Source organism: Dasypus novemcinctus, chromosome 8 (assembly GCF_030445035.2).
Source record: "Dasypus novemcinctus isolate mDasNov1 chromosome 8, mDasNov1.1.hap2, whole genome shotgun sequence".
In the NCBI taxonomy this organism is placed as follows: domain Eukaryota; kingdom Metazoa; phylum Chordata; class Mammalia; order Cingulata; family Dasypodidae; genus Dasypus; species Dasypus novemcinctus.
Genome location: NC_080680.1, coordinates 96,900,186 through 96,923,814, shown reverse-complemented (window position 1 = coordinate 96,923,814; position 23,629 = coordinate 96,900,186). Strand labels below are relative to the sequence as shown.

The 23,629-nt window shown below is 40.2% G+C and overlaps 1 pseudogene; it reads left to right on the top strand.

Moving 5' to 3' along the window:
• The first annotated feature begins 6,536 nt into the window (after positions 1-6,536).
• LOC101418705 (5' exonuclease Apollo-like) lies at positions 6,537-8,817 on the top strand (annotated as a pseudogene).
• Positions 8,818-23,629: the final 14,812 nt, after the last annotated feature.

The window sequence follows — 23,629 nt, the reverse complement described above, 5'->3', positions numbered from 1 at the left end:
ATAATTTCAGGTACCTCCTGCTTGGTGTTGAGAATGTTCTCAGAGTCTCCTTGGATTTACACATGTCCTAGAGGTGTAACTCAGTTTTCCCATTTATAGGTGACCAAATGTAGAGGAACAATGCTGGGTATTTTAGAAGATGGGGATGCTAATAGAGGTGAACTGCTATTTTTTGAGGGAGGTGTGCATGGGATAAATTAACATGGGGGACAGCAAGTTTCAGGCAATAGTTTGTAGTGTGAGTGTATATGTGTGTGTGTGTGTGTGTATGTGTGGTGGTACTAGTCCAAGGACAAGTGATGAGGGTGTACTAGAGTTTTATATTGGTTTATAGGGTGGTATCAGGTTCTTTGGGTCCCAATCATGTTGATGTTAGGGGCTTCTCAGTGCTTTGGATCAGAATAATGTTTTACATGTTGCATCCATTGGGAAAGCCCTTAGAAATGTTCTAGTTTCATCTGTAACAGGGTCCAGCAGGTCCTTCCAGTTACTGGCTTCTCTTACCTGTGCTGTTACCTGCCCTACTGGGAGCATTGCTGACTTGTGACTCTTCGGTCTACAAGGGAGAAAGCAGGGCTGACCCTTTGGATGCCAGAAGCATACCCAAGTCTTTCTGCACTTATCAAAAGAGGTGGTGGGTGGGAGCTGTTGAGGGAGAGAGTAGGCTTTCTGCTAATCTGTTTTTTGGGGGTTCCTGAGCAATTACACTCAGGATATTCCAGATTCATATGAAAAAGAATTTGTCAAGGACTTCCTTCCTTTACTTGCTTCCCCTCTTCTTTCCTTCTTTTTCTTTTCTTTTTTCTACATTTCCCTCTATAAAAAAGAATAGGGTGGTTTAGAAAGATAAATACAAACTTAAAAATAGCTGAGGGACAAGAAGCAACAAAAAGAAAACTTAGGAAGATGACAGTCAGTGTGAGGTGAGTGTACAAAATCAGTAGGAAGTTCTGATACCTTTGTTAGAAGCTCATTTAATTCTGAACTTTCTAATACCCAAAGTGAAGTGGGTGAAAAGATTATTTACATGATTTCCAGTATCTATGAAAAAAAAACCAATCAGTTGTTTAGAAGAAGCACAATCAATTCTGGTAGTGTGCTCTGAGAGAAATATCACATAGGTTTTTATAAATAGGTTGTTGTGCAGTGCAAAAGAAAGCGTTCTCAATGAGGTCCTTAGAGTAAATATAGCAAATTCTTCTAAAGGTCCTCCGTGGAGGCCTAGGGCGTTCTGCCAAAATTCAGTCTGGTCAGTTTTTCCAAAGGAGCTCACAGTCTATGCAGGTATGCCGCTCTGATGGTCTGGCTTACTTCAATGTCAAGCTTTAATCTACTCAAGGAGAGTGGTTCTTTATTTTTTTAATTATTTTATTTTTAAAGGAGCTTTAGATTATGTAAATGTTACATAAAAAATATAGGGGATTCCCATATATCCCACCCCTCCCCTCCCACACTGCCCCATTAACAACATCTTTCATTAGTGTGGTACATTTGTTACAGTTGATGAACACCACGTACTGCAGCACTGCTACTAACCATGGTCTCCGGCTCACATTATGCTTTACACTTGGCACTGCACATTTAAGGACAGTGGTTCTTAGTTGAGAAACATCTCTGACTCTCCTAGAGGGTCTTCAGATAGGCTTCAGGGGCACTGCACAACTGCTGACATGTATTTACATTTTGTATATATGTGGAAAGGGAGCTTTTTTCCTCCTGGAGATGGCATCCATTATTTTCACTAGATTTTTTCAAGGATCCTTGACCTGAAATAGATAAGAGCCATTGATCCCCAGTAAAGGTGCTTAGGCAGTGCTCTGTGAAGGCCTTTTACCTCAGTCAGGTTTGGTAGTGGTGCTACTGGCACTAAGTTCTGGATTAGACAAGTGCCCAGAAGGCAGTGCCTCCGAACATCTGGTCAAGGGCAGAGCAATAAGTTTAGTGGTCAGTCCTGAGCCCGGACGAGACCCACTGGAGGAACTGAGGCACCTGGTGACACGTTCTGGTTCCCGCAATTGGCTCTGGAGCAGTGGGGCGGGGCACCCTAGACTGCTCCGGAGCCTGGCTTTCTTCTGCTCCTGTGCAGGCCTGGGAAGCTCTCCAGGTAAGATCAAGCCACCCCCTGAGGAGGAATCTTGAATCTGCTCTAACACAATGAGCAAGGCCACCAAATTTCTAAAACTAAGACTGTGCCACTATAATTTTAGCCTGGTACCTTTTTAAAAAATATGTATTTATTTATATTTCCCCCCTGCCACTCCCTGTGTCCCTGTCCTGCTGTTCTTTCTGTGTGCATTTGCTTTGTGATCTTCTGTATCTATTTCTCTTTTTGTCTTTTCTTCTCATTTTTCTCCTCTAGAATTCACCAGGATTCGATCCTGGGGAACTCTGCTGTGGAGAGAGGTTCCTGTCAGCTGCACCATCTCACTTCCTGGTTTCTGCTGTGCTTCAACTTGACTCTTCCCTTCGTCTCTCTTCTGTTGCATCATCCTCTTGCTGCGTGATTCACTTGCGCAGGCACTGGCTCTCCACACAGGTAGTCACGTGGGCACTCGGCTCACCGTGAGGGCACACAGCTTGCCATGCAGACACTCACACGGGTACTTGGCTTGCCATATGGGCACTCGGCTTGACACATGGGCACTTGGCTCACCAGGCAGGCACTGGCTTGCCATGCAGGCATGCTTTCTCTTCCTCTCCCTCACCTGGAGGTCCCAGGGATCGAACCCAGGTCCTCCCACATGGTAGGTAGAGGCTCAACACTTAAGCCACATCTGCTTCCCCTGATACTTCCTTTTTGTAGTTCTGCTGTTAAATTTCAGAAGTGGTACATGCTCATGGTATCAAATAATTCAGAAGTTTAGTCAGTGAAAGTGAAAATTTCCTCTTTCAATCCCAACAGAAATCTTCCATTTATATATAAAAAGCATAGACAATAAGGCCAAACTATTTGTATTATTCTGCAACAACTTTCCCCCTTTTCATATTATATTAATGCATATAGACAGGATTGATGTCACAAATATTTAATAACCAAAACACTAATATAAACTAATTAAAAATATTTCTATTTAGTTTCTATCTAAACTAAACTACATAAATCAAGGATCAGCAAACTACAGTCCAGTAGCCAAATATGGCTCACCAACTTTTTTTGTACACAATGTTTTATTGGAATACAGTCACACTCATTCATTTATGAATTGTGTATTGTTGCTTTTGCACTACAATGACAGAGTTGAGTACTTGTGACTGAGACCATATTGCTTGCATAGTCTAAAATATTTTCTATCTGGCCTTTTACAGAAAAAGTTTGCTGAACCCTGGTGTATATTATAATATCGCTTAACAAATCATTATAAGCTGGAGGGCAAATTGTCAAATCATTCCTATAATTTCCAAATAATTGGTTGACTTAGAATATTTTATGGAAGTGAGACACACATATGGAAAATTATACAAATCATAGGAGATCTGAATGATCACAAAATGAAAACATCCAGGTAAAGGCTACTGATCACTACTGGCATTCCAGAAAGTCCTTCTCCCATTCTCCCTAGTTACCACTGTCTCTTTCCTCTTCCCAAAGGTAATCCCTCTCCTGATTTCCAACATCAGAGATACATTTTTTCTATTTTTGATCTTTATAGCAATGAAATCATCTTTTACTTTTTTTCACTTTAAAAAATTTTTAATTGTCTTCTTTTAAGAGATATATAGATCACAAAAAATGTTACATTAAAAAATGTAAGAGGGAAGTGGATTTGGTCCAATGGATAGGGCGTCCGCCTACCACATGGGAGGTCCAATGTTCAAACCCTGGGCCTCCTGACCCGTGTGATGAGCTGGCCCATGCGCAGTGCTGATGCATGCAAGGAGTCCCATTCCATTCAGGGTGTCCTCTGCGTAGGGGAGCCCCAAGTGCAAGGAGTGCACCCCATAAGGAGAGCTGCCCAGCATGGAAAAAAGTGTAGCCTGTCCAGGAATGGCACTGCACACATGGATAGGTGACCCAGCAAGATGACGCAACAAAACGAAACACAGGTTCCGGGTGCCACTGACACAAGTGGACACAGAAGAACACACAGCGAATGGACACAGAGAACAGAAAACTGGGGGAGGGGGCCAGGGAAGAGGAGAGAAAGAAATAATAAAATCTAAAAAAAAAAAATATATATATATGTATATAAGAGGTTCCCATATACCCCATCCCCCACCCCCACTCCTCCAATATCAACAACCTCTTTCATCATTGTGGCATATTCATTGCATTTGGTGAATACATTTTGGAGCACTGCTGCACTGCATGGATTATAGTTTATGTTGTAGTCTACACTCTCCCCCAGTACATTCAGTGGGTTATGGCAGTATAATGTCCAGCATCTGTCCCTGCAATATAATTTAGGGCTACTTCAAGTCCCAAAAATGACCCCACATCACATCTCTTCTTCCCTCTCCCTGCCCTCAGTAACTCCTATGGCCACTGTCTCCATATCAATAATACAATTTCTTTCATTGCTAGAGTCACAATAGTTCTATGGTAGAATACCAGTTAGTCCACTCTAAACCATATTTTATTCCTCTATCCTGTGGACCTTGGAATGGTGATGTCCACTCCACCTCTAAATCAAGAGGGGGCTTAGATCTCACATGGTTGATGGGTGTGATTCTCCTGTATGCAGTTGTAGGCACTCTTGGTTCCCTAGTGTGGTGGTTGACCATCTTCACCTCCCCGTTAGCTGACCTGGGTAAGACCAACGAACCAGAGAGTAGGAGTTGCAAGTATTTTGAGGCTCAGGGCCCAGCTGGCACATGGACAGTCCAGAGTTACAAGTCTCCTGAGTATACATTAACCCCAGTGCCAACCACAGGCTCAGTAAAAATGACAGAAGGGGCATGTGTAGAAAGGTCACATCTGAGTCCAACTCCATCACACTCAGGAATACAAATTCCAAAGTAGGACCCACTGGCAAGGCAATGAACTTCAGAGCCATGTGCCTTGACCATAGAATATGTATCTCTATAGCCCTCAGGAGCACCAGTAGCTGGGGTTGCATCTATTTTGGCTGTCTCTGAGATCCTGCTGAGATGTGTGTAAGTGTGACCCCTCTGATAAACTCCTGACTCTTTTTGAAGACTCTTAGCCATAGAAACTCATTTGTCTTTATCATTTCCCCCTTTTATTAAAGGTCTTTTTCTAGTTGCATCAACAGCTAGTGAATGATAGTCATCCCTCAGCACCAGGGAGGCTCATCCCTGGGAGTCATCGCTTACATTCTTTTGTGCCTGGCCTTTTTTGTTCAAAATTAGGTTTCAGAGATTCAGGTATATTGCTGTGTGTAGCTGTCATTAGCTCATCTTCATTGTTTTGTAGTATTCTCTTGTATTGCTTTATATGATTCTCTTTAGGATTTTACTGTTAATGGACATTTATTTGAATAGTTTCCAGTTCTTGGTTCTTCTGACAAATACAAAGGCACATGCCCTCCTTCATGTCTTTGGGAACACATTTTCACACCTTTCTGTTGGACATATATCAGGGTCATAGGGTATGCACATGTTTATTTATAGCAGATAGTGCCATGTGATTTTCCCATGTGCCTGTAGCAAATGACCTCTCACCAGTAGCATACATGAATTCTAGTGCTCCACATCCTTGCCAACAACTGTGTTTTTATTTTCCATTTCTTGGAAGACTAATGACATTGGACCCCTTTTCATTTTTTTCCCTGGCCACTTGCAAATCAACTTTACTGAAGTGCCTGTTCAAGGCCTTTGCTCACTCTCCTATTGGATGACCTTACTGATGTTTTTGAGTTTTTAAAAATACATTATGAATAAAACCCTATAGTGGTTATATGTAGTGCAAATAATTTCTCCCACTCTTTGATCTGCCTTTTTATATTATTAATGGTATGTTTTTTGATGAATAGAAATTCTTAATTTGAATGTATAGTTTACCATTTTTTCTCTTTATGGTCACTGCTTTTCCTGGCCTATTTAAAAAAATGTTTCCTACCTCAAAATTGTAAAGATATTCTCCTATAATAATTTCTAGAAAATTTGTTGTTTTACCTTTCACAGTTGGATCTACAAATGTGAATTGGTAATTTTATGTAAAATTTTATATAAGGGTTGTTTTTACCTCATATTAAATATTTAATAAACTCAGTACCTTTTCATGCAAATACATCCTCTCACAACCTTTGCAGTGCCACCTTTGTTATGAGTCTATAAAAATGCTTTGTCACTTCTATGTGGGTGGGAGTAACACTGTACCAAGTGTCTTCTGTGATTTGGGATCTCACCCTTAGCCTCCCATGAACACAGTTAATTCCTTGTTTGTGTCCACTTTAGTAATTTATTTCTCTTCCTGTCTGGATTCCCCTTAGGATTCCTGCTTCTGTTCTTACTCGAACATGATTTTTTTTGGGTACCGCTGTGGAAACCTCATTGGAAAAAAACCTCATTGGAAACCTCGTTCAGAAACCCAGTCCCTGTGAAGATCCCACTGGTGATGCTCCAACCCTGTGACCATGAATGGGGTCCTGATACCCCACACACTCATTGCTGCAGACTTTGGAGCCTGCACCAGGCTAGTTCTGCATGGCTCTTCTTCTTGTCTCAAATGTACTGAGACCACACTGTGGGCCTGCCCAGCATCTTACTGCCTACCTCTTGCATTGTCACCTACAGATATCTATGCTGTAGATCTGAGCCCTGAATGTCGATGAAAACCATGTACTCCCTCTAGATGAAACTGGGAGAGACCATGACTGTGACCCTAATTGATGTCAATCACTGCCCTGTCACTGTCATATTTCTCTTTGAAGGATACCTTGAAACCATCCTCTACACAGGTGATTTTCCATATGCAACATCCATGCTGAAGGAACCAGCTCTGCAATTGGGGTAGCAGATCTAGCTCTGTAATTGGTGTTATACCTAGACAACACTAATTACAACCCAGCCCTGGTTCTTTCTTTCCAACAAGAAGCTGCCTGCCAGGTTGTCAATCTCATTTGAAAGCACCCACTACATAATATAAAGACTGGACTCTACAATATGGGAAAAGAGTCACTGCTGGAGCAGCTGGCCCTGGAATTTCAGACCTGGGTGGTATTGGGTCTTCAGTGTTTGGAGCTGGTGCAGCTGCTGGGTCTGGAAGATCTGTTCACAATGGAGGAGAAGGCTGGCCATATTCATGCTGTGAATGGAATGGAGATCTGCCATTCTACCTTGCTGCATTGGAACCACACCCACCCTACCATTGTTATCCTTCCTATAAGCCAGGAAATCCTCAGATCCCACCCTGATTTTTACATCATCCCTTACTCTGACTAATCCTTCTACTTGGAGCTTCGTGCCTTTGTGGCAGAGCTGAAGCCTTGCCAGATGATGCCCATTGTCAGTGGACAGCCTTCTTGGGGCTACTTTCAGGACATCCTGAACCTCAGGTTCTCTGTACCCCTGATTCCAGCAGCAATACACAAGTTCTTCCTCTGGAAAACAGAGCTTTCTTTGGCTGCTAGAAAGAAAGCTAAAGAGGCCAAGAACCCACGGTGTTGTATTTGACTTCCTTGAAGAACATGCTCTTCAATTTCAAGCTGACAGAGACTCAAAGAATGCCAAGAAAGAGAACCTTTTCCCCTGGCCTGGGGCCTTGAGGAGCAGCCTCCCTGCAGACTTTGCAGACCAAAAAGTTGTTCCCAGACTTCTGCAGTAAAGGGTGGGCCAGTCCCTTTCCATGAGTCCTATGAGATGGTAACTGCATTGACTGTCCCTTTGGGGTTTTCAGTGCAGTTTAGGTCTACAGATGAGGGGTATAGCAGTTTAGGTCTACGGATGAAAGGAGTTTATCTTCCCAGGAAATTGGCTTAGAGCCCTTCTTTTTTTTTTTTGAAATTGAAATGATTTTATTAAACTACTGATAAATGCAGATAAAAAACAGACATTCAGGTCAAGAGAAAAACAATTAAAAATGCTATTACAGGGAAGTGGATGTGGCTCCAGTGGGTGAGCACCTGCTTCCCACATGGAGGTCCTGGGTTCAGTTCCTGGTGCCTCCCTAAACAATAATGAAAATAAACTACAAGCAGGAAAAAAAACCAAATCAGGGGAACTGATGTGGCTCAGTGGTTGAGCACTGGCTTCCTATATATGAGGTCCTAGGTTCAATCCTTGGCCCCCAGCACCTTAAAAAAAAAATGCTGTTATAGATTAGGCAAATTAGTTGGAGGAAAAATATTTCTTCAGTGAATACAAAATGTAAATAAACATTTGTATGGCCCCTCTTTTTTTTCAAAAAAATTTTTTTTTTTAGGTACTGGGGACTAGGGATTGAACCTGGAATCTCGATGTGGGAAGCCAGCACTCAACCACTGAGTCATATTGGCTGCCCTGAGTTCATGTTTTCATTTGTTTTGCTTTTTGTTTTTCTAGGAGGCACTGGGACCCAGACCTGGGACCTCCCATGTGGGAGGCAGGGCCTCAACTGCTTGAGCCACATCTCTTTCCATATAGGGCCCCTTTTGGTACCCAGTTGTGACAATGATGGCTCAGCAACTCTAGGGAACCAAAATGCCTGGGTAGACCAGGATTCTCCCCTATCTCACAGTAGCAAGTCTGTACCTCTTCAGGTTATTGAGTTCAAGGGCCTGACACTAGAATACCTCCTGACTCCAGTAAACTTTTTCCAGGCAAAGCTCTCTTCCAAGAGCCTTTGACCAGCAAGTGGAAAAATCTATAGAACCCTTGCTGAAATACAGAGGAGAGTACAGAATGAAAACCTTGTTTGATTCAACACTGCAGTTTTGAAGATAGTGGGTGATGGCAGGTGGGCAGAGTTTGTCTTTGGCCTTACTTTCCTATCTTCACAGGATCTTTATGGGCTCACTCTGGAGCAGCACTTTCCAAAGTATGTTCAATGGGATCCTCAGTTTTGTAGTTGAATATGTTTGAGAAACTTTCTGCTATCACCCTTTCATAGTATACATGAGGGCATTAAAGCTTTCTGAGAAGTTCTGTAATAATTTAATAATTAATTTTGTTTAATTCAGTATTTCTCAAACATTTTTGAACATGCAGCCCTCTTATGTGGGTACAGAATAGGGAAAGAGTCTGAATCAAAACGGATCAGATTTCCTCCCTTTTTTTTGTGCCATGTTCCATTCCCCATATCCCCTTCTCCCTCTTCCTAGACGAAAGTCCCTGGTAGTTCTCTTTTAAATTTATGAACTGGAGCAGAAGGGTCGGCATGACTTTGTGGTGGCCAGGCAGCACGTCCCGATCCTGAATGTCACTGACCCCTGCCAAGTGACTTCCTGTCTCTGTCTCCAAAGAGGCCTTGGATCAGTGGTGAAAACCTCTGCCTCCTTCCAAGGGATTATAGTTAGTGTCGCAGGGGTTCCATGGGAGTGGAGCCAGCTGGGAGGTTGGGGACGCTCACCAAGGTAGTACCTGAAACCCAGCTGAACAGTCAGACTTAGGATGCGCCGGGCTTCTAGCTGCCTGGAGGCCCTCACTAGTTGGCTGAAATAAAGTTACAAAAGACCAAGCGTGCTGCCAGACATTCCTCTGATTGTTCACATGGCTAGGATGCTTGCTGCTCCCCATTTTCTTGGGTTAAGTAGGGAGCCAGGGCACACAGCCTGTTTGTTTTAGTATCCAGGGAAGAGATTAAGGAGCCAGCTGGCTGGAAAGGGTGAAAGTGTGCAGTCCTGCCTTGACCTCTCATAACTCGACTAACTGCCAAACCAGCAAGCAGGACAGCAGACGCCACGGCTGTGAGGGTATGGGCCCTGAGAGAGGGCGCACGCCTGTGGAGCTGGGTGCACGGATGAAAGCGGCTTCGGAATGGAGCCTTGAATCTTAGGAACCAAGAAGGCTCTGTTTCTTGTCCAGGAAAAACAAAGGGTTTTCTACTTTTGGACGGAGATGCGAAGGGAGTAGAGAGCAAAATAAGGCCTTGCTCTTGGACAAGCTGTGCTCAGCTGTGTTTTGTCAGTGACTGCCTTTGGCCTTTGTGGGCCTATCAGGAGACGCAGCAGGCGCGGCTCACAGTGCAGCAGGAAAACATGGCCAAGGCCCTGGGCTTGAATCCAGGGCTCCCTGGGCAAATGGCTTAGACAGTCGAGCTCCAGTTCCTCATCTTGAGGGACTAAAATACCCACCTCTCATAGTTGCTCTGGAGATTAAATAATCTGTAAACATTCCTAGCTCAGTGCCTAGCACATGTTAGGGATTTCAAATGTTGGTTCTTTTTAGAAAAAATTACTCTGTATATAAAATAAGATATTTAGAACTAATATAAAAATATAGGGAGGAAAGAATTGGTAATTATTCCATGCAGATTAACTGATGTGCTCTTCTTTATCTGTTCATGTAAATGTGTTAAATACATACATTTCCCCCAAAATTGGCATAATACTGAATATAGTTTTATATCCTGTACTTTACTTCCTTAATATTTTAAGCATTTCCCTGTTCATTAGATAGTTTTCAAAAACATCAATTTTAATAGCTGTGTAATATCTTACAATACGGGTATAGCTTAATTAAACCATTCCCATATATATATATATTTTTTTCTTTTTTTTAAAGATTTATTTTTTATTTATTTCTCTCCCCTTCCCTCCACCCCCACCCCAGTTGTCTGCTTTCTGTGTCTATTTGCTGTGTGTTCTTCTGCGTCTCTTTTTGTTGCATTATCTTTCTGCGTCAGCTCTCCATGTGTGCGGTGCCATTCCTGGGCAGGCTGCACTTTTTTCACACTGGGCGGCTCTCCTTACGGGGCGCACTCCTTGTGCATGGGGCTCCCCTATGTGGGGGATACCTCTGCGTGGCACAGCACTCCTTGTGTGCATCAGCACTGCGCATAGGCCAGCTCACCCTGGGTCAAGAGGCCCTGGGTTTGAACCCCAGACCTCCCATGTGGTAGGCAGATGCTCTATCCATTGAGCCAAATCCACTTCCCTCATATATGTTTTTTAAAGTCTATACATGTGAGGCTCTGTTTTATTACTTTGATCTATTTGATTATCTTTGTGTCAATAACACTATTTCTTAATAACTTGGCTTTATAATAAGCCTGGATATCTTGTGGAGTAAGTTACCCCCACTTTGTTCTTCTAAGTCTGTTTTGACTAATCTTCATTCTACTTTTCCATCTAAATTTGTGAATCAGCCTTTCAACTCCAAAAAAGGCTGCTAGGATTTCAAAAATTATTTAATCTTTAATGTATCTATTATTTTCTCCTTTTTCTATATTTAGAGAGGTGAAGAACCCTACCAAATTTACATTGCCTGTACATAATACATGTTCATCACAGAAAGTTTAATAATGCAAAATATCTCAAAGAAAAGAAAACTACCATCACCCAAAATCCTACCACTTAGAAAGAACCACTATTAATGTTTTAGTATTTGTCCTCCCAGTCTTTCCCCCATATAACTTTTTCTCATAAAACAATTTTTTCCTCTAAAAGCAAAATTGGAATATTAAATATGGTATTTTGAAATATGGATTTTCTTTTTTTCATTATTAACTGCTAAGGTCATTTGAGGAAACTTTAAAATAAAATGGGATTTCTTTTTTCTGGTAAGGACTTTTTAGCCAATTCTTCATACTAAATAAGTCTGGAAACATCGAAGACAGCAGGAACAATGCTAACCTAATTAGGGAAATGGAATAAAATTGTTGTTTTATATCATTTTCAATTTTTGTCCATTATAACAGAAAATACTACAAACCTATCATCAAGAAAACTTAGAAAACTGTAATCAATACTAAAAAATATCATGATACCTAAGCTGCCTGTTTAGAATTATTAAGAGAGAGATTAAGGATTTTGAATTATTTAGTAAGTAGAGCGACAGAAGCCTGGTGCATAGTCAATGAGATTGGTTTGGGTCGCCTTTGCCAGGCATGTGGGTCACGAGGATCAGGTGGTCACTTTAACACACGGATTCGCACATCTGCCAATCAGAAATCTCCGGGGAGCACCGTATGCCTCTTCACAGTTAACAAGCTCTCTGGATTCAGTGTTGTGATATGTGAACGTTTGGGAAATAACGTTCATGAACCAGAAGCCCAGAACGTGACAGAGCTCCCTGGAAACACAGAAACTCAGGTTTTGCCCAGAATTGCTGAATCAGAATCTGCACTTTTAACAAGGTCTCCGGATGGATTCTTGCGCACATTCAAGTTGGAGAAGTCCTGGGCGTGAGGGAACCAGTACTCCTAAATCCAGTAGAATGAAGAACATTAATTCATAAGTCTGGTTATACATGAGAATCGGCAGTGGAGCTTTAAAAAATACCAATGTCTGGGCCTCGTTCTCAAAGATTCTGATTCAATTACACATTTTTCTAATAGTATCTCTTCTCTGCTTTAAGTTACCTATTTATATATATTATTTTATTTATTTATTTTAGGGATCCAAATATCCCTGATTTTTTTAAAAACCAGTATCATCATTCTTTTTATTTATGGACTTCAAGTCAGAAATTTAGCATTTATTTTCCCATTCCTTTTCATTAGGTATTTAATATTCAAAGGATAATTAGGAAGACAGCAGTTTTACTGATTCAGATATTGTCTCATGCAGAACATTTCTTAAAACTTTGGGAACCAAGATTTTTTGTTTTTGAAAGTTGCCAAAACTTTCAAAAGATTCCTGATCCCTGCACATAGATATAGTCTTTAAATAATCCTTAAATATATCATCCAGGGTGGGTATAGTCAATTTTACACCTTACCAACAATTTAAAAAGTCAGTTTCAAATCTATCGTAAATATGCTAATTTTTTTTTTTAAAGCAACATCCCTTGAATCGACAACCCTCTCCCTTTCACCAGAATTTCAGTTTCTAAAAGAAACAATTCAGCTAGACAAATGGAACAAGTGTTGGGGTCAGTCATGTTTGTCGATACTTCCGTCTATGGGAAAACAAACTGGTGCAAAGTATTCTTCCACCACGTTTCAGGATATGATAGTTCCATTACTTTGGGTAGAAAATCCTGTGTCTTCTATCTTAAAGGCACGCTGACTGTCTGTAGGACTTTTGAGGCCTTTTGCTGATATCTGGGTCGTATGTCAGGGGAACTGCATGTTCTTCCAAGAGATGGTTGGGAGAGGCTTCTGGCTGGCTTTTTGCTTCTTGACCTAGCCAAGCCCTATTCTGGACTATGCACTTGTGTATTTATATGGGTTTAGAGTCCACGCAGTAAGAAATGTTAGACTCTTTGTAGAAGCAGCATGTTCACTGGAACGGGGAAAGAGGACAGTCAAGGAGAGAGAATTAAGCCCAGGGTCTTTTACATTAACGATTTTAGTTGCACCAGATGCCAAACCAAATTACATTTTGGGTTTGCCATACACATAAACAAAATGAAAAAAATTCCACTTTTTCATTCTTCAATTCTTGTCCATGTGTTTGTATTTTTGGACATTTATATCTATTCATCCATCCATTCATTTGTTCAATCATTCAACAAGTATTTATGAGGCTTCTGGCCTGCTGACAAAGCAACAGTGATACGTGGCCCCCATTTTTTTTGCAGTTATTTTCATATTTTAAAAAAGTGGTTTTATTCACACACCACACAACCCATCCAAAGTCCAAAATGTTCAATTGACGGCTCTCAGTATAATCATAGAGTTGTGCATTCAGCATCACAATCAACCTGCTTGGGTTTTGAGGGGGACTTTTTTTTTTTAACTGAATATGTAGTTCAATTTGGAGAATATTTAAGGGTCTAATCTGTGATCTTTATTTATTTATGTCTTGTTAAATTTCATTCAGTAATATTTTATAAGTTCCTTGGTAGAAGTCTTCCACATTTCATTTGATTTATTTCTAGGTATTTGGTTTTTAACACATATTTCAATGAGATCTTTTAAAATATTAATTTCTGTAGTTGTTTGTTGCTTTATAGAAATACAGTTGATTTTTGTACATTGATCTGTACCCAGCCCTGCAACTGTGTTAAATTCATACTAATTATAAAAATTTGCATGTAGAATTTTGGAGTATTTACTAAATATATAACAATATTGTCTGTGAATAAAAAACAGACTTCCTTTCAAATCTTTATGCCTTTTATTACTTTTCCCTGCCTTCCTGCTTTGACTAGAAGTTCCAATATAGAAGTTGTAATACAGGGCATACTTACCTCATTTCAGATCTAAGAGAGAAAACATTCAATATTTCCATTTTAAGTGTGATGTATGTTGTAGTTTTTTGTAGATACTCTTTACCAAATGATGGAAGTTCCCCTTTTTACCTCATGTGCTGAGAGTTTGTATTTTTGTTTTTTTATTAAGTATAAATTGATGTTAAATTTAATCAGATGCTTTTAGTACACTTGCTATGATCTTATGATCTTTATTCTATTATGTGGTGAATTATATTGACTGATTTAGAATGTTAAACATGTCATGATATAATTTAATTTTTATGAATTGCTTATTTCATTCACTAATATTTTGTTTAGGATGTTCCTGAGTGAGATTGTCCTCTAATTTTCCTTTCTCGTAACAACCTTGTCAGATTTTGGTATTACAATGCCTATTTTGCACAACCACCAAGGAGGATCTTAAGCAGGATCTGCTGATCAAATTTATGAGACAAGATATGCTTCACCTAGCACCAGGTGTACATAACTTTACAATAGGATAAATGATAGGCAACACGTTGTGCAATGCAATGGCACCATGGAGGGCTTGTATCTCCTTCATGCATTCTTGTGTCCAAGGTCACCTACTTCACACTGAGATATGCCTGGCCATGAAAGATGAGCCAGGTGACTGCAGTGCAGGCGTCTGAGGTCCCTTCAGCTCTTTTAACTAACTGGTCATGTAGCCCCCTCTGGGATATATTTATTTTCCATGCAGCTGACCTGTCAATTACTTGTTACCAGTAGGCAATCTTGGTAAACAGATGCAGCATGCTGGTTCACTACAGAGCAGGATGCTAATTTCTTAGATCTGGTATAATCTTATACAGTCTTTGAATTACTATTGCAAGGAGTGCAACTAAAATTTTCCTGAACCTGAAGAAAAGATTATAGGTTCCAACCCCACCTCCAGCAGTGAAGAAGCTGGGGAGATCTGCACCAGCCTCTCCAGGCAATTGCAGGTGTTTTTGGTCAGCACATACTGGATAGTCAGACACCTGGAGCTCCATCCCCACCCTAATAGGATAAGAAGGGTGCTGCACTTCCTTGTCCTCTCTGGGCAACTGCAAATGTTTTTGGCCCACGTGAACTGGTTTGCTGAGAGGTTTTGATTCCATTCTCTCCGCCCATAGGATAGGAGGGGCCTGGTGTTTCTTCAGCCCCTTTGGACAACTGCAGGTACTTTCAGCCTGCACAGACTGGATACTTGGACACCTGAGCTCCATCCTTGCACCCCAATAGAAAAGGAGGGGCTGTGCTTCCTCAACTCCTCTGGACAACTGCAGGAGCTTTCAGCCCACATAGACCGGCTTTTTGAGTGCCTGGGGCTCCACCCCTCCCCCACCCCATAGGGTAAGAGGTGGCTTGTGTTTCTTCAGCCTCTTTGGGCAACTGTAGGTGTTTTGGCTTGCATGACTAGACTGTTGGGTGCCTGTGGCTCCACTCCTACCCCCTAATAGGAACGGAGGGGGCTGGTGTTTCCTGTCTCTCCAGGCAACTTCAGGTGCTTTTTGCCTGCATGGACTAGACTGTTCGGTGCCTGTGGCTCCACTCCCCTAACAGAATAGGAGGGGAGATGTGTTTCTTCAGCCTCTCAGGGCAACTGCAGGTGCTTTCAGCCCACAAGGATTGGATGGTTGAGCACTCCAGGGAGTTCGGCCCCAACTCTGGCAGGGGAATAAGGGATGTGAAGCTTTATCAGTCTCTCAGGGCAACTACAGACAGTCTTGGCCTACATGGTTGGGATTACTACACATGGCTGTGGCTCTATACTTACCTTTGGCAGAGGCGAAAGGTGGGAGAAGTTTCATCGGTTCCTGGGGCAACACAGGCAGCTTCAGCCTCTACAGCTTACAGTACCAACTACATCTTCAACTTTTACTACACAACCAGCAAGGAAGAAAGGACAAGAACACCCTAATGTACAGAGAGACTGTGCCCAGAACAAATACATCTAGTAAGCCAGATGCCAAGACACCAACAAAAAATTATAATCCATATCAAGAAATAGGAAGATAATGGTGCAGCAGTGCTCCAGAACGTATTTGCCAGGTGCAGTGGATGTGCCGAAATGATGGAAGAGGTTGTTGATGTGGGAGGGGTGGGGTGGATGGGGTGGGGGGGTATATGGGGACCTCATATTTTTTGAATGTGACATTTAAAAGATAATAAAGAATAAAAAAAAGTGAAAAAAAAAGAAATAGGAAGATAAGGCCCAAAGGAAAAAGATAAGCCTCTATATGACGTAAAGGAATTGAGACAACTAATCACAGATGATCAAACCAATTTCCTTAATAAAATCAGTGAGATGGCTAAAGAGATCAAGGATACAAAGAAGACACTGGGGGAAGCACAAAGAAGAATTTGAAAGCATAAGTAGGAAATAGTCAATCTTATGGGAATGAAAGGTGCAATAAATGAAGTTAATAATACATTGAGGGAAGATGGCAGACTAGAAAGACATGGAACTCTTTTCTCTGCCAGAAAAATAGCTAGAGAACAGGCTGAAATGGCCTGGAACAAGATTTGGGGTTTAGGTCACCAGGAAAGGTTGGACACCACCCAGAAGAGAGAGACACAAGGAGGGGAATTGCAATGAAGGCAAAACTGTGAGTTGAGACCAGAATCTGCTACTGCTGGCACCCTCCCCCACACTAAAGACATTTTAGAATTCTTAAGCCTCTGAGCTGGTTACAGACAAAGAGGACTTCAGGGTTCTGCTGCTGTGGGAAAGGGGAGAGAGGGACACAGCATAAGGCTGACTAAGCTTCTGACCAGCAAATTTGGTCTACTGTGTCCCTTTCCAGGCTGGGTGGGACTGTGCTGTGGTTTGCCCTGGGAGACAGCACGGGACTGGAGAGATCTGACCCTCACAATCTCCCTCTCTTCTAGCCGGGACTGATTATTGAGGATGCACCTCCCCAGGAAAGGGGAGATAGAGGGACCCAACCTAAGGCAGATTCAGCTTTTGGCAAGAAGACAGGGGTATGATACAATTAGGATCCTGAATGAGAAAAACTGCCAGCTGCAATTCTTTATCCAGCAGAATTGTCCTTCAAATATGACGGTAAGTATAAAATATTCACAAACAAACAGAAATTAAGACAGTTCATGAAAAGAATCCACCTTTGCAGGAAATATTAAAGGAAGCCTTAGAGTCTGAAAGAAAAAGACAGGAGAGAGAGGCTTGGAGGAGAGTATAAAAGAAAGAATAATAGAAAGATAACCAAAAGAGTAAAAAGAGAGGCAAAAATATGATATGACATATGAAAACCAGAGAATAAAATGGTGGAAATAAATAATGCATTTACAGTAATATCACTGAATATGAAAGGATCAAACTCCCCAATCAAAAGATATAAGCTGACAGAATGGATAAAAAAGCATAAGTTATCAATATGCTGCTTATAAGAGACTCACTTAAGACCCAGGGATACAAATTGGCTGAAAGTGAAAGGTTGGAAAAACATGCTCCATGTAAATAGTCACCAAAAAAGAGCAGGGGTAGCTTTACTAATATTGAACAACACAGACTTTAAATGCAAAAAAAAATGATGAGATGTAGAAAGCCATTATATATTAATAAAAAGGACAATCCACTGGGAAGATTTAACATTCATAAATATCTATGCACCTAACCAGGATGCCCCAAAATACATGAGACAAACTCTGGCAAAATTGAAGGGAGAAATAAACATCTCTACAATAGTCATTGGAGACTTCAACACCCTACGCACATCATTAAATAGAACAACTAGACAGAAGATCAACAAGGAAATGAAAACTTGAACAATATGATAAATGAGTTAGACGTAACAGACATATACAGAAAGTTGCATCCAAACCCAGTGGCTTATACATTCTTCTCAAGTATCTATGAGGTCTTTCTTCAGGATAGACCACATGTTAGGCCTCAATGTGGCTCTTAATAAATATAAAAAGATTGAAATTATACAAAGCAAATTTCAGATAACAATGGAATGAAACTGGAAATAAATAATAGGAAAAAGGTAAATTTTCAAATGTGTGGAGGCTAAGCAACACACTCTTAAATAATCAGTGGGTCAAAGAAGAAATTGCAAGTGAAATCAGTAAATATACTAAGACAAATGAAAGTGAGAAAACAACTTACCAACACTTATGGGATACAGTGAAGGCAGTCTTGAGAGGGAAATTTATAGCCCTAAACACCTATATTAAAAAAGATGATAGAGCTAATCTCAAAGATTGAATTGAACAACTAGAGAAACTAGAAAACAATAACAACAAACAAATAAAACAGCAAACCAATCCCAAAGCAAGCAGAAGGAAAGAAATAATAAAGATTAGAGCAGAAATAAATGAAATAAAAAACAACAACAATAACAAAAAAAAGCAAGAGAAAATCAAGAAAACCAAAAGCTGTTTTTTTGAGATCAATAAAATTGACAAACCCTTAGCTAGACTAATGAAGAAAAAAGAGAGAAAATGAAAATAAATACAATCAGAAATGAAAGGGTGGGGAAGTTATGACTGACCCCACAGAAATAAAAAGGATCATGGGATATTATGAGAAACTGTATGCCAATGAACTAGACAACCTAGATGAAATGGACAAATACCTAGAAATGCACAAACAACCTACACTGACACTATAAGAAATACAAAAACTTTACAAAACAATCATTTTTATTTTTATTTTTTAAAAAGATTTATCTATCTATCTATTTATTTATTTATTTATTATTTATTTCTCTTCCCCTCCCCAGTTGTCTGCTCTCTGTGTCCACTCACTGTGTGTTCTTCTGTGTCCGCTTATATTCTTGTCAGCAGCACCTAGAATCTGTGTCTCTTTTTGTTGTATCATCTTGCTGCATCAGCTCTCCATGTGTGTGGTGCCATTCCTGGGCAGGCTGCACTTTATTTTCACTCTGGGCAGCTCTCCTTATGGGGAGCACTCCTTGCACGTGGGGCTCCCCAATGTGGGAGGAACCCCTGGGTGACACGGCACTCCTTGCACACCTCAGCACTGCATGTGGGCCAGCTCATCATACAGGTCAGGAGGCCCTGGGTTTGAACCTTGAACTTCCCATGTGGTAGGCAGATGCCCCATCTGTTGGGCCAAATCCGCTTCTCACCAATCACTTTTAAAGAGATTGAATCCATTATAAAAAATCTCCCAATGAAGAAAAATCCAGGACCAGATGGTTTCACAGGTGAATTCCACCAAGCATTTTGAAAAGAATTAACACCAATACTGTTTAAACACTTCCAAAAATTGGGGAGGAGGGAATATTACCCTACACATTTTATGAAGCCAGCATCACCCTAATACCAAAGCCAGATAAAAACACTACAAGAAAAGAAAATTATAGACCAAGGTTTCTAATGAATATAGATGCAAAAGTTCTCAAGAAAATACTTGCAAATCAAATCCAAAAAGTCTTATACATCATGACCAAATGAGATTTATTCCTGGTATGCAAGGCTGGTTCAACATAAAAAAATGAATCAATGTAATACACCACATTAATAAATTGAAGGGAAAAAACCACACATGATCATCTCAGTTGATGCAGAAAAGGCATTCAACAAAATTCAACATTTTTTTCTTGATAAAAACTATTCAAAAGATAAGGATAGAAGGAAAATTCCTCAATATGATAAAAGGCATATATGAAAAACCCACAGCCAACATCTTACTCAATGGGGAAAGACTGAACTATTTCCTGCTAAGATTAGGAAAAAGACAAGGATGTCACAGTCACTTTTGTTATTCAACATTACACTAGAAATTATAGCTAGAGCATTAGACAAGAAAAAAAAAAATTAAAGTCATCCAAACAGGAGAAAAGGAAGTAAAACTCTCACAGTTTGCAGATGACATGACCCTGTATTTAAAGAATTCTGGTTTCCATGACAAAGCTACTTGAGCTAAAAATGAGTTCAGCAAAGTGGCAGGATACAAGATCAACAGTCATGTTTTTATATACTAGTGCTGAACAATCTGAGGAAATCAAGAAAAAATCCATTTACAATAGCCACAAATGACTCAAATGCCAAGGAATCAATTTAACCAAAGAAGTACAGGACCAATATGCAGACAACTACAAAACAATGTTAAAAGATATCATTTAAGACCTAAACAAATGGAAAGACATTCTGTGCCCATGGATTGGATTAGAAGACTAAATACCATGAAGATGTCAATCTTACCCAAACTGACTTATAGATTCAAATCAACCCAATTAGTATTCCAACAACCTACATTACAGAAATAGAAGAGGCAATTTCCAAATTTCTTTGGAAGAGAAAGTGCAACTGAATAGCCAAAAGCACTCTCAGAAAGAAGATCAACATGGGAGAAAGTTCACAGCATGAAATTGAAACATATTACAAAACTACAGTGGTCAAAACAGCATGGTACTTGCATAAAGATAGACACATTGATTAGTGGAGTAGAACTGAGAGTCCAGAAACAAATCCTCAACTCTATGGTCAATTAGTTTTTGACAAACCTACTAAGTTCTTGTTAATGGGACAAAAGAATCTCTTTAACAAATGGTGCTGTGAGAGCTGGGTATCTATAAGCAAGTGATTGGAAGAGGACCCCTATATCACACCCTATACAAGAATCAACTCAAAATGGATTGAAGACTTAAATATAAAGGCCAGGACAATAAAGCTACTAAGAGAAAATGTAGGCAAATGTTTTAAAGACCTTGTGGTAAGTGGTGGTTTCTTGGACCATATACCCAAAGCATGTATAACATAAGAAAAAAATAGAGAAATGGGACTTCTTCAAAATTAAACCCTTTTGCCCCTGAAAGGACTTTGTTAAAAGACTGAAAAAGCAGCCAAATCAATGGGAGAAAATATTTGGAAATCACGTGTCCAATAAAGGTTTAATATCCATGATATATAAAGGGATGTTACAACTAATAATAAAAAACTAATAACCCAATTAAAAAGTAGGCAAAAGACTTGAGTAGACATTTGTCCAAAGAAGAAATACAAGTGGCAAAAAGTCACATGAAAAAATGTTCAGCATCACTCATGATTAGGGAAATGCAAATCAAAACTATAATGAGATATCATGTCACACCTATCAGAATGGCCACTATTAAAAAGACAGAGAACTACAAGTGTTGGAGAGGATGTGGAGTGATAGGAACACTTATTCACTGTGGGAATGTAGAATGGTGCAGCCACTGTTCAGGACTGTTAGGCATTTACTAAAGAAGTTGAATATTGATTTGTCATGTTTTCCTGCAATACCACTACTGGGCATATACCCAAAAGATCAGAGAGCTGTGACATGAACAGACATCTGAACATTGATGCTATAGTAGCATTATTCTTGATTGCCAAAAGTTGGAAAAAACTAAGGTGTCCATCAACTGATGAATGGATAAACAAATGTGGTGTACTCACAAGATGGAATATTGTGTAGTGGTAAGAAGAAATGAAGACATGAAGCATATGACAACATGGATGAACCTGGAGGACATTATTTGAATGAGGCAAGCAAGACACAAAAGGACAAATATTGTATGATTGCATTACTATGAATGAAATATATTGTGTAACATACTTTGTGATTCTATTTATATAAAATGTAAATAGAAATCTATTTATAAATATGAAATTTCTTAGTGGTTATGTAGGACTAGGGGAGGCATGCAAAGGGGTTTGGGGTTTTTCTTTTTGGAGTAATGAAATAATTCTATTTCTTTTGTGATGATGAATGCACAACATTGTAATTATACTAAAAGCCATTGATTAGTCACTTTAGATTGATCATAGGTATGTGAATATATTCCAATAAAACTGCTAAATAAATAAATAAATATGCAAGAATACCTAGAAAAAGCTATATATAGCAGGGGAAACAGAAATTGAGAGGTGAAGATTTTCTTGTTTGTTTGTCTGTTTTTTGTTTACTATTGTTATTATGGAAACAATGAAAATGCTCTAGTAATGTTTGAAGTGATGAATGCACAACTATGTGATTATACCAAATACCATTGATTTTTACACTTTGGACCAATTGTATGCTTTATTACTATGTATCAATAAAATTGATTTGTTAAAAAATATACTGGAGGCATACAACAGCAGATTTGAGGAGGCAGAAGAAAGGATCAGTGAGATTGAAGACATTTTCCAAAAGCAAGCATACAAAACAACAGATGAAGAAAAGAATGGAAAAAATTGAACAGGGTCTCAGGGAAATAAATGATAGCAAGAGACATGCAAACATATGTGCCATGGGAGTCCCAGAAGGAGAAGAGAAGGGAAAATGGGCAGAAGGAATATTTGAAGAAATAATGGTAGAAAATTTCCCAGCCCTATTGAAGGACATAGCTATCTGTGCCCAAGAGGTATAACATACTTCCATCTGAATAAATCTGAATACACCAACTCTGACACTCATACTAATTAGAATGTCAGATGCCAAAGACAAAGAGGATTCTGAGAACAGCAAGGGAAAAGCAAAGCATAACAAACAAGGGACACCCAATATTAAGTGTCGATTTCTCATCAGAAACCATGGAGGAAATAAGGCAGTGATATGATATATTTAAGATACTGCAAGAGAAAAACTGCCAACAAAGAATCTTATATATCAAACAGAAAGGGAGAAAGTTTGCAACCAGAGGATGGTTTTGCAGGAAAAACTAAAAAGAGTGCTACAACTTGAAAAGACAAGACAAGAGAGAGAGGTTTAGAAGAGAGTCTAGAAATGAAGATTATATCAGTAAAAGTAACAAAAGTGTAAAAAGATTGGTGAAAATAAAGTATGACAGATAAAATCCAAAGATCAAAATGAGTGAAGTAAGAACTGCCTTTAGAGTAATATCATTGCATATTAATGAATTAAGCTCCCCAATCAAAAGACACAGTCTGGTTGAATAGGTAAGAAAATATAAGCCATCTAGATGATCTGTAAAATAGACTCACCTTAGACCTAAGGATACCAGTAGACTGAAAGTGAAAGGCTAGATAAAGATAGTCCATGCAGAGGCGGGGCAAGATGGCATCTGAGTGCTGCAGGGAGTGCCTCATTTGCTGTGTTTCTTCATCCTCCATTTCCTCATTTCTGTGTGAATTGATTTTGGCCACCTACACTATCCCCTTTCCCCCACTTCTTGCTATCCTCCATCATCTACTGTCTTGCGGTCACCCCTCGGGCTGAAGTGTGGTTTGCTGGCCTGGCGGGGGAGCAGCCGCGGCAGGCCAAGCCACTGCCCCCATAATAGGGTGGTTGGTCGGACTCACTGCCACCCCTGAAGGAAGCTCGGCATGGGCGCAGAGTGCCCTCGGGTCTCCCCTTCTCGGCAGCCATGCTTCCGCGGCCGCACCTCCTCCCGGATGGCGCCATACGATGCCTTGTGGGGTGGCACCCTTCTTCTTCTTTCTCCCTGCGCAGGCGCAGGGCGGAAAATTCCAGTGTGCCCTTTTCCCCTCC